Source organism: Oratosquilla oratoria, chromosome 5 (genome assembly GCF_046742065.1).
Source record: "Oratosquilla oratoria isolate Oo_2021 chromosome 5, ASM4674206v1, whole genome shotgun sequence".
Classification (NCBI taxonomy): Eukaryota; Metazoa; Arthropoda; class Malacostraca; order Stomatopoda; family Squillidae; genus Oratosquilla; species Oratosquilla oratoria.
Window position 1 is genome coordinate 80,396,940 of NC_134781.1, and position 13,653 is coordinate 80,410,592.

Here is a 13,653-nt window from a genome sequence, read left to right on the forward strand (position 1 = left end):
AAAAGTGTAATGAGATATAGATATTTGGAAATAGATGCAAAGAGGAAATTGTATGAAGGGGCGATTGTGCCAACAGCACTATATGGGATAGAAAGATGGAACATAAGAGAGGAAGAGTTTAAATGTGTTTGAGATGAAATGCCTGATAAGCATGGTAGGGGTTATTCAGCTGGATAGAGTGAGAAACAGTGAGGTGAGGAGGAGAACAGGGGTGGAAAGGGAGTTGGGAGATAGGGTTGATGAAAGAGTATTGGGATGGTTTGGGCACATGGAAAGAATGAGTGAAGTATGATTAGTAAAAGAAGCATGGAAGGCAGAGGTGGAAGGAGTGGACATAAGGGTCTGACCAAGGATGAGATGGATGGATGTGGTAAAAATAGCATTGGGAAAGAGGGGGATGTCTGTTGACGGTAAGGAAGGAAGAAGACAGAAGATAGGGGTGAGTGGAGACTGGTTGTGTATGGATAATACTGTGATGCATGGAAGGGAGTGGGTGGGGGATGGGGGGGTGAGGGAGTATGTGTGAATGATATTTTGATGCAGCCAAAAGGGATTTTTCCCTGTCTTCTCTCTGTATGAGGGGACAGATAGGGGAGTCTCCTATTAAATGAGGCAGCCTTGCTGTGGATGTACTGTGTCTTGCTGCATTGCTTCTGACCCAGAGCAGAAAGGAAGATGCAGGGATGACCTATCATCCAGGAGGAGCCAAGAAAAGAGGGAGGGAGTGATGGTGAATAGGAGTGGAGTATGTGAGGATGAAATGGGTGGGGGTTGCTTTATGCCTTTGACTTTGGCTACCTCCCTTGTAAGGGGAAAGCGCCCTTGATTTATATATGTATGAATTTCCTTCTTTAACTTTGGGAGCTCTGAATGTGCATTACCCTCAATTAATGTTATCACATATTTTTAAGTAAATCTTTAGACAGAGATAGTGTTTTTTAGAATTTCTACACCAGTAGAATTAGGTTAAAGTGAATTCGTGTTAGAAAGCTGTCAGAAATAGTTACCTTAACCCTGTGTACTTCAGTTGCCAGAGCAAATAGCAGCCACTGCATAAAGTATTATTGTATTTGAATCTGCATCCAGACAGGTTGGAGTGAATTCAAAACCAAAATTGTCAGAGTAACACCAAGGGTCATGGAAAGAAACTGAAAAAGATAAGGTGCTTAACCACTTCAGTACGATGACACCTACATGGGGCTCAAGTGGGCACATGAGAATGCTGGTATTGGCATCTTGATTATATATTTTTTGTAGTTGTACATGAGTTACCCCCGGATTCTGTGAACTGGTTTGATCACATTTTCTGTGCTTATTATTATTTACAGTAAAAGAGAATGAGTAATACAGCAATGACTTTGTATTTTATAATGTGAGTAGTGTGATGCATCATACATATGGCAGCCGATGCTTCACGCGAGAATTTGACTCATACTGAAGTGGTTAAAGGACACCAAGAATCTTTGCATATAGTTTGATAGAGGCATAGAGACCAGACCTCACAAGCATAGCTCTATTCCTGTGTATTACATTAGGTAAACACCTCAGATTCAAATTCAATAGCTCCCACTGACTGCCAGTTACCTTGCTAGTGAGAGCACATAGGGCAAAGGTGACAGCTTTAGTTACAGCTGGGCATTTACTGGTGTAAGCTCCTCACTTTACAGAGTAATGTAAAAATAATTTAATTTCTGATGATAATGTTATTGAATGTATGCATATACGAGTACAGTAGGCGTATTATTAAAAAGGCCTTCCCCATACAATATCAGGGTGACTGAGTAAAAAAAATACACCTACCCTACAACCACCCACACCCATCCAAAGATTAATGGAATATAAACAATAAATAAAAAAATTGTATACAAGAATGATGGTTTTTGAATTTTGTACTGGGAGATTCAGGTTAAAGTTACTAGTTGATTGGAAGAAGAGTATGATTTTTTTTTATTTCAAAGATTATCTTAAAGCTTTTTGCCATTTCTCATCCACCTGCTTTATGATAATTTTAAGGAATTAACTCTTGTTTATTGCATGGCTTTCTGCTTCTCTTGGTTGTCAAATTTGCCTTAAATTATATCTTTACTGATTGCTGAATTTACTTAAGTGTTCCTTGTTTAGTTTGTTTTGTTGCTTTTTCTACAGACATTAGAATTTTTTTTTGTCTTGATAAGTTGGTTTTTAATTTTTCCCTATTTTCCAGTTGGAAGGCTTTGTTTGATAATTTATGTTTTACATGATTGATATATTTCTTACTATGATTTTATGCATGTCAAAGTGAAATTTTATTGAATCTTCATTTAATGTTTCTTTGGTAAAACTAAATTTTTTATCATTGTATGTTATTTTTGTCATTGTTCAAGTTTTTATAGTAACATATGAGAGGGTTCAGTGATAGGTAACTGGAAGTGGCAGCCCTGCAATACGTGTCGAGTCTGTAGGGTTGCTCCAATATGATCCCTAAATTTAGCATTGGTTGCAAGCTACTATGTAATTAAAAACCTATGATACAGTAAGTCCTCGTTATTTCGTACTTATGTGTTCCTGAAAACCTTACCGCAAATTGAAATTACCGTATACTGAACCCATTATAACATGTAATAATAGGATATGGCAGACGTACCTTCTCCCTGCTCTTTCCTCTTCAAAATATCCAGTGGATACCGTATCTGTGAATTTTTCTTACCATGAATAGAATCGAGGGTAGTAATTACCAAATACCATAACTGTGAATTTACTGGATAAAGAATTACTGTATAAGGAGGACTCACTGTATCATGCAATCAGTACCCCAGTACAAGGTAATTTACACACCAAGGATAGCTTCCCCCATATAAGGGAGGTAGTCAGATCAAAGGGATGCATCCACTCCCACCCACTCCACTCCCATCAATTTCATATCCACCCACCACCTTTGTTTTCTGGTCACCCTAGCCCTTCATGGATATAGGGTCATCCCTGTCTCCTGCCCACTACTTGGGTCAGAAGCAATGCAGCAAGACACAGTACATCAATAGCAAGGCCACTCCACTTAATCAGCGACCCCTCCCCTTTCTATCCCTGTATGCAGAAATTAAAGAAGATGGGGAGAAATGCCTTTAGGCTGTGTCAAAGTATCATCCATTCACAGACATAATCCACCCACCCCTATCCCGTGTCTTTTCCCTTTAATGTTCAATAGTCATTACCCTTTTGCTCAATGCCCCTTTCACCCCATCCACCCATCTCATTTTATGTCATCCCCCCAAGTTCATTCCATCCACATCTACCTTCCACACCTCTTTCACTAATCTTTCTTCATTCATTCTTTCCATGTGCCCAGACCATCCTGATACTCTTTCGTCAACTTTATATCTGCTGTCACTTTCTCCTTCTGTTCTTCTCACATCTTCATTTCTCATTTTATCCAATCTTGTAACCCATATCATACTTCTCAGACACTTCATCTGAAACACATTTAAACTTCTCTTTTCTGCCTCTCTCAGACTCCAAGTCTCTGGTCTGTATAGTGTCATCGGCACAATCACACCTTCATATAATCTTCTCTTTACTTTTACTCCCAGAAACCTGTTTTTCATTACCCTTTTTAATCCCCCAAGAAGTTTATTTGCTTCTTTCAATCTACATTTTACCTCTATTCCCACTCCATTTCCTGCCACATGCACCCTCAAATGCCCACTTTTTCCAGCCTCTTTTCATTAAGACTTACTTCCAGCTCACTACCATCCTCTCCCTTTGTACATCTCATCACCTTACTTTTACATACATTTACCTTCAATTTTCTTCTATCACATACCTTCCCAAACTCCATCACTAACTACCTTAATTCCTCCTCTGATCCTGTCACATGCAGTGTCATCCACAAATGACAACTAGCTTACTTCCCATTTTTCTCCATTATCTTAACCTATCTCCAGTCACCTGCCCATTACCTTTGCATTTACCTCCTGCACCACCCCATCCATGTACACAATGAACAGCCATAGTGACATGACACAGCCCTGATGCTGCACGAGGTAATGAATATAAGAATCATAAAGAAAAGAAATATGATAAGAGACTTTGCATGGCATATGTTCCACCCAGGAAAGAACTTGAAATGAGATAGATTACAAAGAATTAATGTTGGACTTAGGTGAACAACTCCAGGAAATTATTGAAAAAAAAATTATAATATTAAATTGGTAAGAGACTTCAAAATTTGAGGAGGTGAACTCGGAGAATTTAAAAACAAGCCAGGTTGATGAATTGTGCAGTAATGTAGTGATGAATATAGTAATAAAAAAATCTAGACACCCAGTGGGTCAAAGAAACAAGATATGGAAGCAGTGATGCACTAGCAAGACTGGACTAGGTCTTAACAAAAGAACACAATGTTATTGAATCTCTTTAGATGTCAGAGTGAGTGGTGTGAGGTAAAGGGAAGGCTGTGTCAGGGATTTATCATGTCTCTATGGCTGTTCAATGTGTACATAGTTCCACTCCCACCCACTTCATCCCCACCCACTCCACTTTCATTCACAACCCCTCCCTCTTTTCTTGGCTCTTCCTGGATGACAGGTCATCCCACATCTCATCCATTGCCCTGTGTCAGAAGCAATGCAGCAAGACACAGCACATCTACAGCAAGGCTGTTTAATTTAATCTGCAACCTCCTCTCCATTCCCTCATGCAGAAAAAGAGAAGACAGGGAGAAACCCCCTCAGGCTATGTCAAAATATCATTCACACATAACCCCACCTTAATCCCCCTCCCCCTCCCACTCTCTTCCATGCATCACAGCATCATTCATATACAACCATTCATCACTCACCCCTATTTTCTGTCTTCTCCCTTCTTTCCTCAATAGATATCCTCCTCTTTCTCAGTCCCACTTTTACCCCATCCATACATTTCATCCTCGGTTGTTGTTGTTGTTGTTGTCGTTCCCTAGACTGTCTGTCCGAGCAGTCCCGTCTCCCCAAGGAAGGCCACAGCCGAAACTGGGTTTTCCCACAAATCCTTTATAGAGTGTATGTTGTGTTGTTTGCGTGCATGATTGTGTATAATGCAGTCTTCCATTATGTGTTGTATGGTATGGGGTGAAGTGTTACATCCTGGGCAGCTGTTCACAACACGGTCGTCCAGCCTCTTCTGGTAGCTTAGAAGTGCTGGGTGGTGACCGCATCGCAGTCTGGCCAAGTGGACTCTGTCCTTTCGTGGGAGAGAGGATTCAGAAGGGTGGATATCAGGGGGTCTGGCATGCAGCAGTGTGTTGTCTTTCAGTGTGTTAATGGAGCAGTGAGTGATATGATTATGAATATGTTTCCGGAGGCTGGTATTTGGTGGTTGTGGAGGAAGAGAAGAGAGTATCTGTGCGTAATAAAGGTCTTTGGGTGTAGTTTTAATGTTTCTTGGTGTGTGTGGGTGTTCTGCTATGTAGTGTAGCGGGTGTGATGTGTTTGTGGTGGCTGCAGCAAGTGTTTGTGTGCCTCTCGGTTGTCCCCTCCTGTTCACTCCATCTGCCTCTCCCTTCCACACTTCTTTTACTAATCTGTCTTCACTCATTCTTTCCATGTGTCCAAACCATCCCAATACTCTTTCATCAACCTTATCTCCCAACTCCTTTTCCAACCCCCCACTTTCCTTCTCACCTCCTCATTTCTCACTCTATCCAGCCTAGTAACATCTACTATACTTAGCCATGTCATCTCAAACACATTTAAACTCATCCTCTCTTATATTCCATGTTTCTGCCTCATACAGTGCTGTTAGCACAATCACTCTTTCATAAAATCTCCTCTTAGCATTCATTTCTAAATGTCTATTTCTCATTACACTTCTTAATCCCCCAAGGCATCTAAATGCTTCTCTCAATCTACATTCTACCTCCACCTCCACTCCTCCCTTTCCCACCAAATGCACACCCAAGTATCTAAAGCTATCCACTTCCTTCAGCCTCTCTCTCTTAATACTCATTTGCAATTTGCTGCCATCCTGTCCCCTTGTACATCTCATCATTATACTTTTACCCACATTTACCTTCAACTTCTTCCTCTTGCACACCTTCCCAAGCTTCATCACTAACTTCCTTAATCCCTCCTCTGATCCTGGTACAAGCAGTATTGTCACCAAACAACAACTGGCTTATCTCCCATTTTTCTCCACTTTCTTTAGACATCTCCAATCCCCTGCCCCCTTGCATTTACCTCCCGCACCACCCCATCCATGTACACATTGAACAGCCAAGGCAACATAACACATCCCTGGCAAAGTCCCACCTTTACCTCAAACCATTCGCTCTCTCCATTTCTAATTCAAACACAGGTTCTACTACTCTTGTAAAAACTCTTGACTGCTCTCCACAGCTTTCTTCCTATCCCATATATCTGTAAAACTTTACACAGTGCCTTCCTGCCTACCTTGTCATAAGCATTTTCCAAATCCATAAAGGTCCAAAAAACATCCTTACCCTTTGCTAAAGCTCTCTCACATATGTCTTACCACAAAATCTGATCCACACAACAACAAATAAAAAACAATTCCAGTAACATGCTACTCAGATATCCACAACAACCTGATCCTAGCACCAAACAGATTATCTATACTAAATGCACACTCATATCACAAAACAACCACTCCATGGTGGGCTTCCAAATTTCTTACTTTACAAATTTGCATATTAACCAGTTGTAAGGTACTGTATACCTTTCTTCTTATCTGAATACACACAATTCACCCAATCCTCTTTATATTGTATCACATCAACTGCTCTTGAGAAAGCTTGAAATGATTGATACAACTGATCTTCCATATCTGAAAAGAATTAATTGTCTCATAAGATGCTCATGTTTTCAAGGTATTTAACCCATCCATTATTCTTAATCCCGTCACTTATTGTGGTTTGACACTGGTCTGCAACTCAAAGGTTTCTCTTTATTTCTTTCTCATGAATTGTTACCACATTAGCTGTCTTCCAGCCCTGAGGCACGCTGTAGATAGGAGGCAGTAGGAAGAAATACTACATAGGTGATTGTGGAAGTGTGTAAGAGGAAGAAGAGCAAAAGTGAATTAAAGCTTGCTGACAAAGACAAGAAAAGTGAACAAGGCACATACAATGTTTAATTTAAAGGGGGCATTATAGAGGTGGTGAAACTATTTAAATACTTTACATTGAGATAGGTGGAGGAATGAGTCAGGATGTAGCACAATGATGAAGAGAAGAAAGATGGCAGAAATTGTAAGGAAGGTATAGGCATTTAGAAAGATTTCACTGAGGGTAGAAATTAAGATGGTGGAAAGGATAGCTGAGTCAGCAGTTATATGTGAGGGTGGATTTCTGATGTACAGAGGCATGGATGAAAAGAACGTAGAATTAGATGAGTTAGGTTGTTTATGCAATGCAAGTTATATGAGGAAAATGGAAAAATAAAAGACGAGATGCATGGTAAAAATGTAAGTTTAGTAGAGAAGATTGAAAGGATTCACTGAAAATGGTGTGGATATATGAAGAAAAAATGGATGATGATGATAGGATAGCAACAAGAATTTTCTGTTTATATATAGAAAGGAGTGAGAAGATAGAATATTCTAGAGGGTAGGGTTGCATAGGGGAGTATAGGTATGGAGGAGGCAGAAGGATTGGTGGAAAATGAGGGAATTGGAAAGAGACATGTGAGCCAATCAAAAAGGTAGGTTGCCCTATAGACTTAATTTAAGTTGAACCTAGAACAGTACATATTTAATGGTCATCGGTAAGTAATAGTGGCACATTCAGCTGTATATTATAGTAGAGCAAGGTACTGGTTGTTCTCATTACTAGCATAGAGTAAGGCAATTGTTGGCACTAAGGACGATAAATATAGTGAGATGGGTTCCTTCCTCCATTACCCTTAGGAACCACATCATTTCTTGCTAGGCGTGTGGGTAGTTGAAGTAATCTCTTGCATGAAGGAAAGAGCCAGTATTGAGAAAGTATTTAAAAACATACAGTATGCTATATAGAGTAAAGTATGCATTAGAGCAGTGTGCTCATAGCATGTAGTATTGAGAGAGTGAAGTAGGATGTGGAATAAAAGAGTAGTGTGGGTGTGATAACATTAGGGCATATCCTAAGGGAGAGGAAGGGTGGTTATATGGGATCAGGCATACATACAGGTATACATGTACATACACACATGGACAAAATATACATACAGTGCCTTCATCTCACAGCCCACCTGGGAGAGCTTAATGCTGAAGTTTTATTATTTTCTAAAATTATTACATGGCTGGTAGGTTTTGCCAGGCATACAAAACCTTCTCCATTATTTATGTTTTCATTGATATTAATGTAAACAGCTTCAATTGTTTTTCTCAACCTTTTTGTATAACCTTTATTAAGAACAACCATATTATTCCAGTCAGGGAGATGATCTTGTTCTTCAATGTGCCAAACAATGGAATTAGTTGTCCAGTGTACTTTTACATCACTTTTATGTTCAATTAACCTTTTTGTAAGTCCTTGACCACATTCTCCATAGTATGCTGAAGGACAACTTTTACATGGAATTTTATATACGACGCTATATATATATATATATAATATATATATGTATATATATTATGAAAACTAAAAAAGAAAGCAAATTTAATAAGTGACAAAAGTAAAAATGGAAATAAAGAAGTTGTTGAGAGAAAAACACACTATATAGCTGTACTAAACACTGACTTAAGTCCAATCCTTGACACATTCCTTTTGAAAGCAGGCATAAGGATAGCAAGGACAACAGGTCACAAGAGCAGCTAGATCATTAAACCCTTGAGTACCGGATGTGTGTTTTTTGACACCTGCGTGTCACGGCTGAGTGCACCCGCCAGGAACTGAGCGTGCTCCCCATGACATGCACGTGTCACAGTTATAATCTGTGTGTATTGAGGGCTCTCAAGGCCTCGGTTTCTGGGTTATTTCTCCCCACGTGGTGGCAAGTGTCTGTGTTTACAAACATAAGGCTCCAGCCATTCGTGGGACGGTTTGAAACGTTTGTTTACGTAAGGTTGACAGGTCGGTAACGAAGGGGTTAAACATAAAAATACTAATGTAACAAATGAAAGCAGTTTCATATATAACATTCCGTGTAAAAGTTGCCCATCAGCACACTATGGAGAATCTGGTCAAGGACTTACAAAAAGGTTAATTGAGTATAAAAATTATGTAAAAGCACACTAGACAACTAATTCTACTGTTAGGCACATTGAAGAACAAGATCATCTCCCTGACGGGAATAATGCAGTTGTTCTTAATAAAGGTTATACGATGAAACCACAAATAATAGAGGTTGTATGCCTGGCAAAACCTACCAGCCATGTAATGATTTTAGAAAATTATAAAAATTCAGCATTAAGCTCTCCCAGGAGGGCTGCGAGATATAGGAAGTGTGTGTATATTTTGTCCAATTGTGACCAAATGTTGTAAGCTTTGATAAAGACACTGTGAAGTCGAAACATCAGCAATAAATTCTCCTACTATTTCCTCATTTCTTTCTCCACCATCATTCAATATATATATATATATATATATATATATATATATATATATATATATAATATACAAGTATATATATATATAATATATATATATATATGTATATAAATATATGTAAATTATATATACTGTATTATATATATGTATATATTATGTATATATTTATGAATATATATATGTATATATATTATATATATTTATGAATATATATATGTATGTATATATATATATATATAATATATATATATATATATATATATATATATATATATATATAGATATATATACATATATACTTATGACCCACTTTGGGAGAAGAATAGGCAAAAGTAAAAAATCCATATATTTCGATCACTATCAGTGGTCCTCTTCAGCAGATGTGATTACAGAGTGGAGAAAAGCATATATACAAAAGTAGTGAGGTGAGCAGGTAGGGACGGGGATTCAGGTCTCGTATCCGGTGCTACGTGGACCACCAATGTCCACCTAGCACCGGACACATGACCTGAGTCCCCGTTCCTACCTGCTCACCTCACTACTTCTGAATAAATATATGCTTTTCTCCACTCTGTAATCACATCTACTGAAGAAGATCACAGATAGTGATCGAAATAGACGGATTTTTTTACTTTTACCTATTCTTCTCTGAAAGTGGGTCATTAGTATTATTTTATGAATGTGCTACAACATTACTTTGTGATATATATATATATGTGTGTATATATATATGTATATATTTGTGTGTGTGTATGTATATGTATGTATATATGTATTTACCTAGTTTACCTAATTGTATTTTACGGGAAGGGGAGCTATGCTCGTGGTGTCCTGTCTCCATATCTCTTTTTTTTTATAGACTGTGTATCATTTTTTCATACATCAATCTTCCCTTTCTATATTGTTCATTTTTTCCCATGTATTTTTCCTCATTTAGTTCCAGTTCAACTAAAATGTGGTCACTTTTCTTTTTGGTGTCTTATATTCAATCTTGTCCACTATTTCAGGTTCTGATGTGATTATTAGGTCCAATCTTGATGGTTCTTCCTCATTTCTGTACCTAGTATTCTCTTGTATCCATTGCATCATTGCATGTTCTCTAATCATATCAAGTAGTACATTTCCCCCTTTTGCTGTCATCTCTTCCCAACAGATTTCTTTACAATTAAAGTCACCCATTATAACTACTCTTCCTCCATCTTCCATTACCTTATTTAGTGTTATCCTTGTATCTTCTAACATATTCTGTGTTCTCTTCCCACAAAGCCATTTTAGGAGGCACATAATTTACCACAAACTTCCTGCTCCTCTTGTCCCTGTCCTCTATTTCCATCGTAATCATCTCTATTCTTTCCATATGTAACATTCCTCACATTTATATCCTTCTTAGTCAGGAACATAACTCCACCCCCTTGTTTTACTTCTCTGTTTCTAATCCAATAATTATATACACCATGTCCTACACTGTGGGGTGGTAATGGACCTTTCAATTTTGTCTCTACAATTCCCATTATGTCCAGTTCTTTTTCCTTCAGATAATGATTCAGTTCATTCAAGCCTGTTATTAAGCCATCTATATTTGTATAAGACACCTTTAATTTTCTGTTACCTCCATCCTGTTTTCTGTTTCCCTTCCATTTTTCTCTCCTATGAACCATTTCCTCACTTTCATATCCACTACTCTCCAATAGAATTTCTCTTTGTCTGACTGTACTGTTCTCTTTTTTTCTGTAGCTTCTATTCTTTTTGTTTTCTCTTCCTCTCTTTCCTCCTTATTCATCTTTCTTTTTATCCATACCTGTTTATACTGATAATTTTTTGCTAGTTTCCCTGTTTTTGATAAGATATTATCTGTTGTTGTTTGTGACCTGAGTTTAACCTTAATTGGTCTGGTCTTGTCCATATTGTATTTCCCCAATCTATATATTTCTTCAGTTTCTTTCCCTATTTCTTGTTCATCTTCTTGAACTATTTTTAATACCTTGCTTACTTTTTCCTTCTCCTTTACTCTTGTTCTATTTGGATTATGCTTCTCTTCCATTCCTAATATAATTATACATTTCTTTTTATCTGCTGTCTTACTATATTCTCCTCTCTCATCACTTTAATAACTGTGTCCTTAGTTTCTTCTTTCATCTGTTGTTCCACTATATCTCTAAATTCAATTTTGTTATTCTCTTGGACTTTTCTCCACCCACATACCTCTTTTGCTATGGATTCTTTATTCTCTTTGTTATTCTTATTTAATTCCTCATTCTCATCCTTTACTTCTCTTAAATATCTTTTTAATTCTTCTGTTTTTTTAGTTAGGTTTTGACTCTCCTTTAGTTCTTCCAGTTTATCAACTCTTTGAGTAACTAGTGTTAATTGGTTAAACCTAACCTCCCATGCTTCGTTCATTTTTGTTAGTTTCTCTTCTAGACTTACAAGTGGAGGGAGCTTGTCATCTCCCTCATTAAATCCATGGAAGTGATTATCTCCTCTTTCCATTGAGCTGCTATTATCTATATTTCTACTTTTAATACCTCTGATCACCTGTTCGACCTCATCTGTGTGATCTGCACACTTTTTGTTTACACCCCTTCTGACGTCCGGGGCCCATTCATCCCATTTCTCATTTTCTTCCAGTTTCCTTAATAACCCCTCCCCTTTTTTTCTTTACCTCCCCACTACACCACGAGCTTTCCCCTTCCCTACTAATACAACACAGATAATCCCTCGTTGAAATCCATTTTTTTTTTTTTTTTTTCTTTTTTTTTTTTTTCTTCCCTGGAGTTCTAATCTTCGCCTTGAATCCTCCGATCGTGTGTGTGTGTATATATATATATATATATATATATGTGTGTGTGTGTGTGTGTATATACATGTGTATATGTATATATATATATATATTATATATATTATATATATATATGTGTTTATATATATATATATATATATATATATATATATATATATATATATGGTAAAAATTTAGTTGTGCACACCTACCCAAAATAGCAATAGCAAATTAATTATTAATTTTGTAAATTATAATAGATCAGTGTAATATGCGATTTTCTAGGCAGAAATCAATAACAAAAAAGTTGCTAAAACCTTTTTTCTAATGAACAAAGTCACATTGGTTGAATGATATGCCATGTTTGTTTTGATAGGTGCCAAAGTTGAAGAAATGAAAGGATGATAAATTAGTCTATTCTAACCTAACTTAACCTAAGCCAACCTAACGTACATAACCTAATCAATGTATAGTAATTTGGTATCTCAGATTCTAAATATCATCTGGGACATCGTCATCATCACAGATGCTGACAGCCTGATTAACATTGTACCTCGGGCAATTAACAGATGACGACAGAACCTCGTGTTCTCTCATAAAGTCCAAGGAAGACCTATTGTCTTTGTAACAGTTATTATTGGAGTACACCTGGTCCACAACATGAAAGCCATCGTCTGATAGTGACTGGACTGGCATGGTGTCTGGACCGTATCTTAGCGGCTTCATTTGTTAGTAAATCTGCTTTAGCAAGGATTTTTGTTTTTATTTCTGCCAAGAAAATCACATGTTCATGTATTATAATTTACAAAATTAGTATTTAATTTTCTAATGCTATATTGCATAGGTGTGCACAACTAAGATATATATATATATATATATATATATATATATATATATATATATATATATATATGTATATATATATGTATATAAATTCAGCCCATATTAAGGTACACAAATGAGGTGGGAAGAAACTAGATCTATATATGCAGTGTATACATTATGCATTCAACAATTTAAGGCCTTATATTTGCATTTCAATAATATTTGAGTATTATATAGATCACATTGCTTTTCTTGAAAAGTCAGATTGCATGAAAGTAGCATAAAATATCATAATTTCAAGTTTGAAGTAATGGATGTTGAGGGAAGATGTTATTCTTGTATGAAGTAATGAATGAGTATAGTAGTACTGATTTGTCATGTATATATTTTGTACATATACATGTATACATTCATTCTTTCCCAACAATTGTAGATTTATTATAAAAATGCTGCTTCTGGATATACTTGTTAAAGGGTAATTTGTTATAGCAGCCATAAATATGGCAACACCTTTGAAAGAAAGGCATATATTGCACATTTATTTCTAAAT

General features: G+C 36.9%; 1 protein-coding gene across 6 annotated transcripts in view; it reads left to right on the top strand.

Moving 5' to 3' along the window:
• The window catches only part of Sap47 (Synapse-associated protein 47kD), a 175,177-nt gene that overhangs the window by 144,559 nt on the left and 16,965 nt on the right, over positions 1-13,653 (top strand). The window lies entirely within an intron of this gene.